We start from the raw sequence: 15,576 nt of genomic DNA, 5'->3' as shown, positions 1-15,576 counted from the left end.
TTTCAGTCGTCAGTGTCGTTTTCTTCAGCGCCTCACGTCGATCTCGCCAGTAACTGCAGTGGCGCCATGCTCCCTGTTCCTCCTTCTTATCCATCACGCCGCACGGTCATATGGACGGGTGCGAGCATCGGCGATGAGATGGCAGGAGTACATCACCCCTGTGAGCGTCGACAACAACGTTCGCTGCAGCCGCCAGAGAGGCTTAGCATGGAACGGTGCCGAACAGCACCGCCCACACCACCAGGAGCCTCCGCGTGGCCGTCCTCTTCTCTGTGCGCGCTGAAGAACCATGGCCGTGGCCTGAGAGGCGCAGAGCACGCTCTCTGCTGCCGACGAGCCCATGAGCTCCGTTTCGTCGAAACCACAGGAGCGGGCCAAATCCGACCAGGTTAGCCGTTGAATGGGGCCAGTGGACCAATCCGAAGCTGCCCAGTCACATAAACCTACAGCCCGACCACTGCCTCGCCGTAATCGCTCGCCGAAGAAATCCCATTCTCGGCAACCGCCTCGGGACGGCTATAAATAGAGGCCTCGAGCTCGTTCTCGACCCAGCGCCTCCCCTCCTCGCCTCAGAACCTCGCCACGCTCATCAGAAGGCCTCGGGAGAGCCTTCTTCCCCGACTCCGGCCGCCCCGATCCGCTACGGGCTCCGGCAAGATTCTCTCTGGTGAGAGCACCCCCGCCTCTCAAACTGTGCCAGTAGCCTCCTAGTGCACCCACTTGCCTGACCCGAGCTTCAGTTTGGAGTTTGCAGCCCCCTTCGGAGAGAATCATCCTCGACCGAACCACCATCCGCCAGAGTGGAGGTCACCGTCGACGTGGTGCTCGCCAACGAACAACTCGACCACCCACAGACGCGGGAGAAGTCCGTGAGTCCGTAGGTACCTTCCACTCCCCCTACCTCACCGTGGATCGACGCCAGCGACCACCGCGAGCCTCGGGCGCCGGTGGGACTCTGTTCTGAATTTCAAACCTGATGGGTGGGACCCACTCGTCAGCCTCTCCTCTTTTATTCAAAATTTTTTTTGAAAGCGCCTTCGGGCAAAGTACGTTTTTCCTTTGGGTCGGCGTATCTCTAACCGAAACGTTTTTTTTCTAAACTAGCCCCTGGAAAGTTTCTGTTTCATCACAGATCAGTCCCTGGACTAAAACCTTTATAACTTTTAAACAAAAGATGATTTTGAGCTGATTCTTTTTCTGTCATCTTTATTTTTCTATCTAGTTTTTAATTATATTTATTTGAAAAATATTTGGAACAATTTTTATGCACGCACGGTATTTACGTTAGTATTCAATTTCTTTTATAACGTAGATACCGAAGGAGGTGACGGAGCCGCAAACTTCGCCGAGCTAGACTCCGACTACTCCGAACCAGGCAAGCATGTTTGAACCTTTGATATGATGAGTGTTTTTCATGTTTGCTTGAGTGGTTTCCGCATGGCATGTTTATATGAGCATTTGTAAAGGTTATATTTCATGCAAAGTAAGCTGCGAGTGAGCTTCGATATTGATGCGTTCTCATGATGGTGATATAACCTGATCATGTGGTGGTATGATAGTTTGCAAGATGGTATTGTTGAAGCATGCCAGTTTTATATCAACTGTTTAACTCCAGTATTAACGTGGATCAAGTCTTGTTCCCGTTCGCCCCCTTCCGTGCTACCACATGTTTTCTGCAAAGCATATGGTTTAGTAAGTTCAAACCTCTTTCCTTGTACACACCAAATAGAGGGGCCGTGATGAGGGTTCCATGGCCCTGGATTAAAGCCCGTCATCTGGTCAGGGGGCATGGGTGTTTTCGGTTGGGACCGAGAGGGGGGCAACCCTTAGAGCGCGTGATATAAATTTGATCCCATGCTATTCGAGGTTGTAGCCTCCCCGTCTTAGAGTTTTTCTTGAACGTTGCCTAGGGTGATTCCTGGCAGCGGAATGTGGAATGGGTGTGTACTGGTTAGATGTGTTTCTTCTAAAATAGTGTAAATGAAACTAGTCCTTTGTGACTACTGAAATCCGTTGGCTGTGGGTAAAGAGTACAAACTCTGCAGAGTCAAAACCATTCGAGTAACCATGTCCATGATCAAGGACTTTCATCAACATATCAGTGTCGGTCTCAGTGTCAGTCTCAGTGACAGTCTCCGGAGAATAAACATGAAACTAAGAGTGGTAAACCCGGCTGAATGTTATTCCTGTGGATGGACTAACTGGTTTATTATTATGTACTGAGTATTCCTTGGGATGATTTACCTTCAAGAACTACTTGAATTCGAATGATGAAATATAAGCCCTTTATGCCATGTCGCTCAGACGTCCGACTGTGGCATTCTTGTTACTTACTTTTGGATATAACCCCTTTATGTGATGTCGCCCAAACGTCCGACTGTGGCATTCTTGTTATTCACTTTTGGATATAAGCCCTTTGTGTGATGTCGCTCAGACGTCCGACCATGGCATTCTTGTTATTTACTTTTGATATAAGCCCTTTATGTGATGTTGCTCAGACGTCCGACTGTGGCATTCTTGTTATTTACTTTTGATATAAGCCCTTTATGTGATGTCGCTCAGACGTCCAACTATGGCATTCTTGTTATTTACTTTTGATATAAGCCCTTTATGTGATGTCGCTCAGACGTCCGACTGTGGCATCCCTGTTATTTACTTTCGTTATGAGCCCTTTTCGAGATGTCGCTTAGACATCCGACTGTGGCACGTACTGCCATTTACGTTTCAATATAAGCCCTTTATGTGGTGTCGCCCTGATGCCCGACTGTGGCATGTTTATTTATTTTTCGTTTCGGGGCGTCGCTTCAGACACCCGATCGGTCTTCAGCTATTTTATTGGGATTTCGGGAGGACTACCGCCTGACTCCCTTTCATTTATCGTGCAGTGCAAATTTATTACCTGAGTGTGCATTACTAATCTTTCATGTGCATCATGTTTAGATTTGTTATATCTTATGTCCAAACTGTCTTGCGAGTACAATCAAAGTACTCACCTGACTTGTTGATTTGGCCAGATGTTGACGAAGGCGATCTTATGGATGAAGAGTATGATAGCGAGTCCGACACCTAGAGGAGACCCAGTCAGTCCCGTGCGATCTTGGAGTTGGTCACTTGTATTATATACGCTTCCGCTACCCTAATAAAATCATCAAGCCTCACTCCGGCGCTTGATGAGCTGTAAGATTTTGGAGTCATGTCACCCACCTCACTGTGACATATCCACCACCACTTTTATTACGAGTCAGTAGTTATGCCTCCATACCCTTTGTGTCATATCCACCTTTATGTATAATATCGGCGTGCTTGTAATAAAATTGTTGAGCAGCCTCAGCTCAACCTTGAATAATATTTAGTACTTCTGGATTTCTGTATCAAGGATTTGTCTACTAGTAAGGAGGATTCTTCTATACTGGTCTGATATAATGGTCGGTTTTTCAATAAATGTTTTATTGGAAAGCCGGTCCTGACACCCCAAGCTTAGGCTCTCCTTACTCCTTATTCCTTCATCCATCGTGATCTCACTCAAAACTTGAAAACTTCAATCACACAAAACTCAACAAAACCTTCGTGAGATCCGTTAGTATAACAAAGCAAATCACTACTCTCAGTACTATTGCAAACCCATTCACATTTTATTCTTGAATTATATCTACTGTATTCCAACTTTGATCTGGCTCATACCCCCAGATAGAGTCCATAGATTCATCAAAATAAGCACACAACACAAAGAAAACAGAATCTGTCAAAAACATAACAGTTTGTAGCAATCTAAAAACTCGTATACTTATGTAACTCCAAAAATTCTGAAAAATTAGAAAGATGTAGGAAATATGACATCAATCTTGTCTAAAAAGTTCAGTAGCTTTAGTCAACTCTGGTTTTATGAAAATTATTTTATTAGACTCAAAAGTTTCTGTTTTCCAGCATGATCAAATCAATTATCACCCAACATAATTCCAACGGCTTTGCTTGGCCAAACACTAATCAAAACATTAAAAGCACAATCATAAAGAGGCATAATTGTTCAACCACTCAAGAATAGTTTTATTCCTTGGGTTGCCTCCCGACAAGCGCTACGGTTTTACGCCCCTAGCTAGGCATAATGATTTCAATGATGCTCACACGAAGGATAAGAATTGAAACACAAATAGAGCATCATGAAACATATGACGAACACTTCTAATTCTAACATACTTCCTATTCATAGGAATTTTATAAGCAAACAAATTATCGCGGCAAGCAAAAACTAGCATATGCAAGGAAGAAGAAAGAATTAATGGCAATCTCAACAAAACGAGAGGTAAATTAGTAACATGAAAATTTCTACAACCATATTTTCCTCTCTCAAAATAATTACATGTAGGATCATAATCAAATTCAACAATATAGATATCATATAAATTATCTCTCCATGATCCACATGCATAAAAGTCTTATAATCTTCCAATATAGTGGGATTAACATCAACTAAAGTCATGATCTCTCCAAACTCACTTTCATAAAAAAATCATAAGATTGAACAATCTCCAAATATGTGGGATTATTTTTACTTAAAGTTAACACTCTTCCAAACCCACTTTCAATATTATCGCAAACATATTCATCATGAGGCTTAAATAAATTTTCAAGATCATAAGAATCATTGTCACCACAATCATGATAATTGCAACAAGTAGTGGACATAGCAAAATTAGCATCCCCAAGCTTATAGCTTGGCATATTATTAGCACAATTGACATTAATAGAATTTATGGTAAAATCATTGCAATCAAGCTTTTCATTCAAAGAGCTATCATGAATCACTTTAAATTTCATCATCACAATGTTTAGACTCACGAATCTCAAGCAAAAACTTCATAAAGATAATCTAGTGAACTCAATTCACTAGCACTTGGTTCATCATAATTGGATTTTATTTGAAAAGATTAGCAAGTGGATGAGGATCCATATCAATAGATTTTTACCAAGAAAAGATGCAAGAAAATAGAAGGCACATGGTAACGCAAGTAGAGATGGCAAACAAGAGATCTGACGGAAAAAAGGCGAACGAAAAAGAGGGCGAATAAAACGACAAATTTTTGTGAAGTGGGGATATGAAAATGAGAGACAAATGGAAAATAATGTAAATTGCAAGGAGATAAGATTTGCGATTGGGAACCTGATAGATGTTGATGATTTCTCCTCGGCAACGGCACCAGAAATTCCTTTTGATGTGGCTTGAACTACGACAATATTTGCCCAAAGAGGAAGGGATGATGCAGCAAAACTACGTATGTATTTCCCTCAGTGATGAGATCAAGGTTATCGAACCAGTAGGAGAACCACACAACACTATGTAAATGGTACCTGCACACAAAGAACAAATACTTGCAACCCAACGTAAAAGAGGGGTTGTCAATCCCTCCCGGGTAAAAAGATAGATAAAATTATAGTAGATTGGATAAATAGATTTCGCAGGAAAACGACATAAAATAAATAACAAAAAATTGAAGCAAGGTATTTTTGGGTTTATGGATTAATAGGTCTGAAAATAAAAGCAAATAAAAATAGATCTCCAAGGCAAATATGATAAAAGAAGAGACTTGGTGGCCGTAGATTTCACTAGTGGCTTCTCTCGAGAAAAATTAGCATATGACGGGTAAACAAATTACTGTTGGGAAAGTGATAGAACTTAAAATAATTATGACAATATCCAGGCAATGGTCATTATGTAGGCATCACATCCAAGATTAGTAGGCCGACTCCTGTCTGCATCTACTACTATTACTCCAACCGTCGACCGCTATCCAGCATGCATCTAGTGTATTAAGTTCATGGAGAAACGGAGTAATGCAATAAGAATGATGACATGATGTAGACAAGATCTATTCATTTAGGAATAGACCCCATCTTGTAATCCTTAATAGCAATGATACATACGTGTAATGTCCCCTTCTGTCACTGGGATTGAGCACCATACGATCGAACCCATCACAAAGCACCTCTTCCTATGGCAAGAAAAAACGATCTAGTTGGCCTAACTAAACCAATGATTTGAAGAAGAAATACGAGGGTATAAGCAATCATGCATATAAGAGATCCAAACTCAAATAACTTTCATGGATAAAATAGGTCCGATCATAAACTCAAAGTTCATCGGATCCGAACAAACACACCACAAAAAGAGTTACATCAAATAGATCACCAAGAGACCATTGTATTGATAATCAAGAGAGAGAGAGGAAGCCATCTAGCTACTAACTACGTTCTCGTAGGTCTACAATGAACTACTCACGCATTATCTGAGAGGCACCAATGAGGATGATGAACCCGTCCGTGATGGTGTCTAGATTGGATCTGTGGTTTTTGGAACTGGCGATAGCTGGAATTGTGTTTCGTCATCTCCCCTAGTGTTTTTGCAATATTGGGGTATTTATAGAGCAAAGAGACGGTGCGAGCGCCCGTGATGGTGTCTAGTTCCGGCGGTGACCGCCTCCGGCGTCGCCTATTGCGAATGTGCGGGGGCATGACGGACATGGCAAGAGCAAGGAGAAGTGGCGAGCGATGTGGGGCCGGTGGGGGCTTATGAGGATAGGGAGAGTAGGGTGCTGGCTCCACCGGAGAACTCCAGGAACCAGTAATTATAGGCGGAAGGTAGGTGACCTAGCGTGTCGCGGGAAATGTGACGGTCATCGCGGTCATCGGAATTCAATGCATAAGTAGGCATGGCTTTGCGCGCAGCTTGCCGTGGAAAAGTAGAAAACTAAAATTATGATTGTGTTGTCCCGTCCCGCCCCGTCAGTGGTGTGTCCCGTTTGTGTTGGGTCGCACGTCAACATGATGGTCAAACGAGTGCACTCGATTCATCCAAATGAGGTACGTGCATGATATGCTGGTTATTCGCATAGGATCGAGTTGCTCGGATAGTGTATATGTAGGATCGCAATAGCAGATGAACGTTCGTTGGGAGATAAGGCATTTGCGAACGTTTTTGCTGGCTGTTTCTTCAGATTCGCATGGCATTTTCTTCAGAACAACATGTCAGTTTCTTTAGAGGTAGGCATTATTATTTAAAAAACAGCCACTTCGGATCGACCAGTAACTTGTAAACACTGAGCGAACAGAAATAAGGAATTTCTAGTAACTTGTAAACACCGAGAACACAAAAATAAGGATCATGCTGTGCATAGTAGTAAGAGCTGATCCGTTCAAAATGTTCACACGAGACTCACATGCCTGACATTGTAATATGTTCACATTAGTAGACCAAATTCACAACCAACTAGTATGATTCCCATACATAAGATCAACATGTCAATGCATCTCAATGATTCACAGATCATATACAAATATGTAGCTCTAGAAGCAAAGATCTACAAAAACATCTATTCCTCCTACTAATATGGATGCTTCTCTGGGCCAACATTCAGTACAGAGTGAAACACAATTTTTTTGTGAAATCTACAATTCCTCTTGCAAATGTAAATGGTTTCACCAACAGCTGGAGCCATGAGAATGAACCACACATGATGGAGGAACATCCACTGCAATATGATTTGGTCTTCTCTCGATCACAGGGCGATACTATATTCAGAATACAAACTTTAACTTAGGCAAAATGATGCCCATTGTATAATCAGACCAAAGCAATGAAGCACCTAGTGTTGGCCAATAAATAGTACAGTACTACTTTTATACAGTCCATGAAGTGACTATCCAATCTTTTCGTGTCTATTTTCAAATGGCACTGCATGCGCTGACTATACTATTCTCTTGTGCAGTTCCACCAAAATTGCGGTCAATTTGTTTGTTGGCCAAAAAGCAACGGGCAGACATTTGTCTTCACAAATATCAAGCAGCTAGTAAACATATACCTCACCTTGTATTTTTGGTTTAAACACGTCTCTTCCGTTTAGCATATGTCATGTTTTGCACTGGACAATTTGATACTATCATGTTTTGCCCTCGACAATATAGCACCTTTTCTTCAACAGACCAAGGATATCCATGTTCGCAGTGATGGAGGTGAAATCGATACAACCGAAATTGAGCATCCAATCATTAAATCATGTCCTGGACCTCCAATGTATGTCCACCCTGCCAATAAATTCACATGCAAACCACTAATATTACTATCTAATGATAGTACAGAAAGAGTAGCGAGATAGTAGCAAACCATGTACCTTCGTAATGAACAACTCATAGTGCCACCAATTGGATATAACGGTTTGGAAGAGAACATGCTCCTAATGTTGAACCATTTGGACTTTTTGTGTAGTTCCACTAAAATCGAGCATCCCTGTTTGCATAGATATTGAAAGTGTGATTACTATAAAAGTGGCACTCGTTGAAGCATAGACTCACAAATATAAGCATTCCAATTTCTTAATGGGAAAAGGTAGCAAGACTGTTTCTAACCACCTATTCGAAGGAATAAATAAGGCAACAATGGCTGATGTTAGGAAGGTGTACATAGTATTTTTCTTAATAATTGAACCATTCCAGAACTTTCCTCTTCTTTGAAGCATATTTTGTGCAGTTCAACTAAACTAAAATGCCATCACCGCCTCGACAATTCAGTGACACTGTACAAAAGGAAATGACTTAACATTACATCATGATGTCAGCTATGTAATCGACAGGAATTAGAGACAAACATACAGACCTCCTCCGATAACATAATGAACATTAATTTTAATAAAGGTGTGACTAGCTTTACCAGGATAATTTGAGTGAACTCTACACCCTATGTTCTTAATATAAGACATTTTCGCAGTTCAATTTAAAGTACCCAAACATCTAGTATTTAGAAAAATAGGTAGTAGTTTTCTTGAGCACATATCTGGGAAAGCTTGCCACACTTTATATATGTCTGTACGCTAATGCAACACCATTCGAATAGTACAAATATACACTAATCCAGTGGCTAGTGCAATAGTAGAGTAGTTTTTTTATTACGGGGTACAATACAATGGTTTTACTGAACAGATTTCCATAAGCTAGCACTGGAAGATTTCTATAAGCATTAACAATACAAAATGTAAATGTAACAAGTTTCAGCATTGGTATACTAGCTGTGCAACATCATTAAACCATATACAAAAGTCTGATGGTAACTAGCATTATTAACTAATGACAGTATAAAAAATTGCAAACCGTGTACCTTCAAGGTAAATATCATTTCGAACTCGAGGGGACCTAAAAATTGCTATCCCAATCTTGACCTTTCGTCTAGTCTTCACATTTTTTGTACAGTTTAACCAAAATAAAATGACATTAGCGCCTTGGCATTTTGGTGACACTGTACAAAAAAGTTGACTTATCTCATGAAAGTGAGGTATGTAATCTATAAGCATTAACAATGCAAAAATCTGAAGGTAGTAACAAGTTTCATCATTGGTATACTGGTTGTGCAACAACATTAGAATGCCTTAGCTGAAAATCTTTAATACATCCAAAATCAACAGCTAACCCTGAAATAATCCAGTGACATTAAATGGCATTGCTTAAATTTATTGGTGGCATTAGACTGGGTGCGACATTTGTTAAATGTGGCATCACTTTAGCAGTAGCATTGCTTGACTTTACCACTGGCGTTATACTAACAACAAAAAAGTGGCAATAAGAGCATGGGAGGCCCATTCGGATAGTGGGCGCACTAGTACGATGTACTTCCACAAATGAATAGAGTGGTGAGGGAGGTATGGTTGCGCGGAGCAACAAATATCCAAGTAGCATATGTGGATTATGCCCCATTTCTGTTCTCTTTAGCCACCTTTTTCCTATGTGAGGACAACAAATTGATCGACCGGTCATTATCTATTGCGTCGTCATGCCTTTCTACCATTTTTCAACCAAGAGACATGAGAATCGTTGCTTAGCTACTGATTTTCCCCTTTTCAACCTAGATGCGGGTTCGATGCCTAGTCTCTTTGATAGTACTTTCTCCCTTCATTTCCTTATTCAACCCATACAGGGATTTGTCTACATGAACTAGGGTTTCCTTTTGATAGTGCAAATTAAGGTTTTCGTCTGTGTGACCAGCAGAGTAGAGGATAGAAAATTGGGAATATGGTGGAGTGGAAAAAGATCCACAGGCAGCGACGTGGCAGATGGGGCAATAGAACAAGGTATGGTTCAAAAGGAGGTAGCATACCTGAGGGTCGGCGGGAAGTGGTTTTGCTCGTGGTCGTCGTCCTCTACACACACACTACGTCACCGTGGTTAGGGATGGCGGCCATCCCGCATGGGCGCTAGGTCTGAGAGGACGACCTTGTTGTCAGTGTGTGACCTCGCTCGCCGACGAGGAGTGCGTCAATGTTGCACGTCCTTTTCTTCCCCGACGGATCTGTGACCACGGCTGAGGAGGGAGAGAGAGGCCGTTTTTTAGATCTGGAGAGAGGGTGATAGTGTGAGAAGCAAGTGGCCAGCCCTTAGCAAGCAAGCGCTGAAGCTCCATCCTATATATTTTTTTGATACTAGTACTAGAGGTGGAGTAGGGGTAAAGTAGTTTAAATTTTCTCTGCATATAGTACTAGTTAGCCCTGCTTCAAAACCGAACGTCACACCATTAAAAAAATAAAGTCGAGAAATAATGTGGCACCTTGGGCCAACGCGGCCAGATCGCATTTTGCATGAGAAATGACACACCATGTTTCATTGACATGTGGTGCCATTCTAACATGTCAGTGAGACGACGACGAGTCCTTTTGTACAATTTCCGAACGGGCGTCTATGTAGGTCGGGCGCCTCTTCCTGTATCGTGGCGACCGTCCACAGCCTCTTCGCCTTTACCTCTTGATTTGGAACTGCTGTCGCATGCTCTTCCTCCCTCCTCCATTTTCCTTCACCCCTCCTTATTCCATTGTCGATCGTCTTCTCCATGGAGGGAACATGCCTGAAATGACCCCGTTATTCTTGCCCTGATCTGAAAGACGACGTGGTAGAGCAACTCATTGATCGGTGCGACGCCATCACCTCGGCTAGCATGGCAGGTTCATTCAAGACCATTCTTGACTCAACTAATAACATCATTACAAAGAACCCAAGGGTCCAGGAGCGGTTTGATATCCATGACCGTGCCCACTCGTGCGCAGACAATGGAAGCCTTGCCTTGTGCAAGTTGATGCCGCTTGATAATGATACATGTGATGTTAAGATGCCATCGCTTAAGGGTAAGGACTAGGCGGGCGCAAATGGAGATTGGGTTGTTTATATTGGGTACAACTGCGAGTGGGAACTTGTGAATGTGTACACTCATTAGCGGATTCCACTTCCAAAAATCTCAAAGTGCCCTGAGGTTGAGCACACAGATGATCTACGTACGTTCAAATACGATCATGGTGGCTGTTGTTTATGGAAGATAGCAATTTGTCGAGTTGCCAACCACTCTTGGGATTACATGAACTATGAAGTTGTTTCTATCTTCGACAAGCTTGTTGCCGTCCTTACTTCCACGCCACGATGGATATTGCTCAAAAATCAATTTCTGGACATGGATGAGTACTGTGATGCAATTCAATACGAGTCTCTTTTGTTTGCTGCCACCACTCATGGCACTATGTTTGCATGGAATCCTTATGGTTTTGGTACGTTTGTCTTACACCATAATTATAATTGTTTCATCCAGATGCATGCGGGTTAGCTAGTTTCCTTTTACTAGTTAACCTTCTTGTGTTTCCAAGGTCATGTGAACATTCCACCACCTATACTTGAAAAATTTTATAACCAAGGGGGAGATGACAATGGTGATGATCACGAGCATGAGGACGAGCAGGACCTATATACTCAGTGGCGCCTTGCAACTTATTCCGATGGATCACCTCTTCTTGTCTGTATATGGCGCACTGCTGATGTTACTACTGAGGAAGCAGGTGCTGTCTCCCATGGTCGCACTCTCCGGACCTAGTTCAACATCCAATGCAGGGTATTCGGGATGGATACTAGTGTGCTAGCGCAAACACCTTCTCCCTGGTTCAGTATTGATAATCTTGGAGAAAACTTGCTCTTCCTTGGACAAAACTATCCAATGATGGTGAAAGGCGATCCAGCTGCTATTGACACAAGGTTACAACCATTTATGAGAAGCAACTGTATCTATACCTCGAACATTGCTATGGTTCCCTACCCTGGTTACCAAAATAGGCGTCCTAATATAGGCCGCTTTAGCCTAGATGATCAGTCCTGCATTGGTCTCTATATTAACAATAGTTGGCCCTTCCCAAAGGCGTACCTATGGTTCAAAGGAAGCGTTTCCAACGCCAAGGATTGGTTGAGCTGGAGTTCATTTCATTGCTTATTATTTGTTGTGTGAAATGTTTTGTTGGAAATAATAATCCAACATGCATCCTCGTTATCATTCTGTGTTGATAACTTGTTGTATGTAATGAATGGTACATTTGCATATGCATGTCTTAAACTCAATTTATAAATGGTTTCGAGTCACTTCTTGGAGTGTGAGTACCATAGTAGTATAGCCAGCATCCAGTTATATGAAGTTGCCACATCACATAGAGCCAACCTAATAGTGGAGTATGCTAGCACAATAGTTAGGTTTATTTAGATCAACTAGAGCTAGGTGTCGCACAGAGGCCGAGAAATATGGTGATAGCGTGACTACGTGAGGTGGGCTTGTACGTAGTATGATGTAGGCACATGGTTGTACTCCGATATTGTTGCTTCCGCTGACTCGTCTATGATCGAGCTCTTGTATTCGAGCACTCGAGGCCCCTAGCTTGTAATATGATGCTTGTATGACTTATTTTATTTGTATAGTTGTGTTGTGATATCTTCCCGTGAGTCCTTGATCTTGATCGTACACGTTTGCGTGTATGATTAGTGTACGATTGAATCGGGGGCGTCACAAGTTGGTATCAGAGCCGACTGCATGTAGGAACCCCCCTTCCAAACTCCTCGGCTGAAGTTGAGTATAGTCAATTGCAAAATTTTTACTAACATGGTTGTGTGGCTTACGGGCCCACGTCGCAATTGGGTGGTATTAGGACCTTTTATTCCTCATCTATACTCTGGGACTCTGGTCTCTCTCCTATTCGGGTTAAATGATTTGCTAACTCTAACTTTAGGTTCTTGTAAATACTTTCTCCCGGAGAGCCCCTTGGTCCAGACGATCGACTGCTTCAACAGAAGATTATAACAATACTCTCAGATGTTCTCCCGAGACTTTGTGCCATCGCTTTTGCAATTCCATTCCATCGATAAACACCTATGGATAACTATGCACGCTTGCCATTCTTACATTCATTCCCCATTCATCTTGTTTTTAGAAGATACCCCAGAATTCTCTTTATTGTTCCGAGAATACTTTGTGCCTACTGCCTTGCAGTTTCTTACCACATGAATACCCCTATGGATAATTTCTCGCGCTTACCGAGTATCTGCTCATCCCCAGTTGATTCATGTATTTCACAACAATCTTCGAAATACCATTCGATCTTCAGAAAATCCTGAGGAACCTATTGCTCTTGAAATTATTGCTTGCTTGCATTATGGTTACTCCCATAAGTTAGGTAATCTTATTGGCATCCTTAGTCATTATCAGTTTAAGTTTGTTGAATCAATATGTTGTAAATGCTGGCAATCCTTAACCAGATCCTTCATTTCGTCCTTCCGGCTCAAACGTCATTTTAAACAAGAGCTGGGTCTCGACCAATCAAATTGCCATCGATTGAACCTCTAAGGCTATTCAACTTAGCCATCCCTAATCAGAGCATTGCTTCTGATCCCTTGTCTTGGGAATCATAATTCCTTTGCATTTGAGCTTTGAGTTAGTCAGTTGTTTCTATAATCTGATCCCCTTGAATTCTCTCTTCCTCTGGTTGAGTGTCGATACTCACATCAGATCCCTTATGAACCACCAGATCCTTTGTCGGATTTTGTTCGACATCGTCCTTCATATTCCTTAAACATTGTGAGCCTTTCTTCGAGTACATAATACCTTTGGTAAATTGTATCCCCTGCTTTTCTCAACCATGCTCTGCTCCCGAACTTGAGTTATTCGCTCTTGATGTTGGGGGTATGTGTTCATAAGATGCCCCGATGGGTTAAACCTATGCCTTCCTTGTTCTGTGTGAACCCGAAAGATTTCACGGGTCATAATTATCTAGTATTGCATGAGGTAAAACTTTTGACAACTTATGTCAATTTCGAAAAGCGACAGGTGAATGGAAGGCTATACATTGAAGAAGTGGGAGTCAACCTTGAACTTTGTGTTCATGCCCATGGACACGATGTATATCCTATCATGGAAGCTTCTTCTAATAATAACTATTCCCTTGATATAATATCATTTGGTATCTATGAATTGGTCCTTTGCAATCGTGGTTCCGATCATATTTTCTCCTTGATTCCATTTCTCGGGCTAGTTAAAGCACTTCTCTTCTGCAGGTCAATGCACCTCCGCAACCTCTATTATGTTCTACCTTCGAGTATTACCCCGTGGTATCTCAATAAAATCACAAAACCATATTACTTCTTGTAAGTTCTTCTTCAAGTATTATTTCTCACCGATTTCAATTTTTCCCTGGGTTCTGAGTTGTTAGACACTCAGGGACACCGATAGTGAATTGAGTCTGAAATCCTATTAATTAAATCTAAGTAATTTTCGTTGCTTATGAGTTTAATAATCCTTCACGTCATTCCTAGCCTGATCGGCTATACCATTATTGGACTAATTTTTAAATGTGCTACCTGGTCCTTCTTCACGGAGCACAAATTTCGACAGTGAGCTAACCTTACGTCGATCTTCCTTGTCATAACATTTCTCCTTGAATAGCAAACTTGATTTCGAGTTTGTTTCATACCCATGGTTTTGATAACTTTCGCTTCACCCTTCCTTTTGCTTGATGTCATCAATGATCGATTATAACCTCATGAAACCCCTCAACAAGTATGTCGTGATCATCGTCAACATTTTGACTCCTTCCAAGATATATATCGAATTCTTGATGAGAAGTACCATCCTTGCCTCGATTATTTGTGCTATCATCGACCACTTTATTGCCTTCTGTTCAACACAAACTTGTCTGTGTTTCGTGATATACCTTGAGATCCTTGCTATCCAGCATTTGTTCTTTGCCTTGGAGTATTACCTTCTTTTATGTCAAGAATGTTGTGAGAATTTCACCACCTCTTGAGAATTCTTGATATAAGTGATACTTCACCATCACCATTCTTTTCCTGGTCCCCATCTTGTTCCTAACAGGAATACCGACCGATGGACTAGTAATTTTAAAACTTCTAGCAACCTTATTGCTTTGAAGTTAATGGACAACATTTCATTCTTAGACCATTGGTTATCGAATCGCCATTCTAACATTATTTGTGCTACCTAAGTCCGTATTTCAGGTGCACCGTCAACCAATTTTTATTCGTGTATGTTTTCCTCGAGCATACCTCATTATATCTGTTGATCTGACAAGAGCTATCTCCTTGTTCACATAATTGTGGAAATCCATCTTTTGGAAATCTCGACGAATTGTCGCTGAGTTCATCAGCCACCTCCTCATTCTCTCCTTGATTTAATAATGAACTCATGATTCAGACTTTCTTCCATAGTTCATTTACCGAGAATCTTACAAT

The sequence above is a fragment of the Triticum dicoccoides genome, chromosome 6A (assembly GCF_002162155.2).
Source record: "Triticum dicoccoides isolate Atlit2015 ecotype Zavitan chromosome 6A, WEW_v2.0, whole genome shotgun sequence".
NCBI classification, from domain to species: domain Eukaryota; kingdom Viridiplantae; phylum Streptophyta; class Magnoliopsida; order Poales; family Poaceae; genus Triticum; species Triticum dicoccoides.
Note: the sequence above shows the minus strand (reverse complement) of the source record.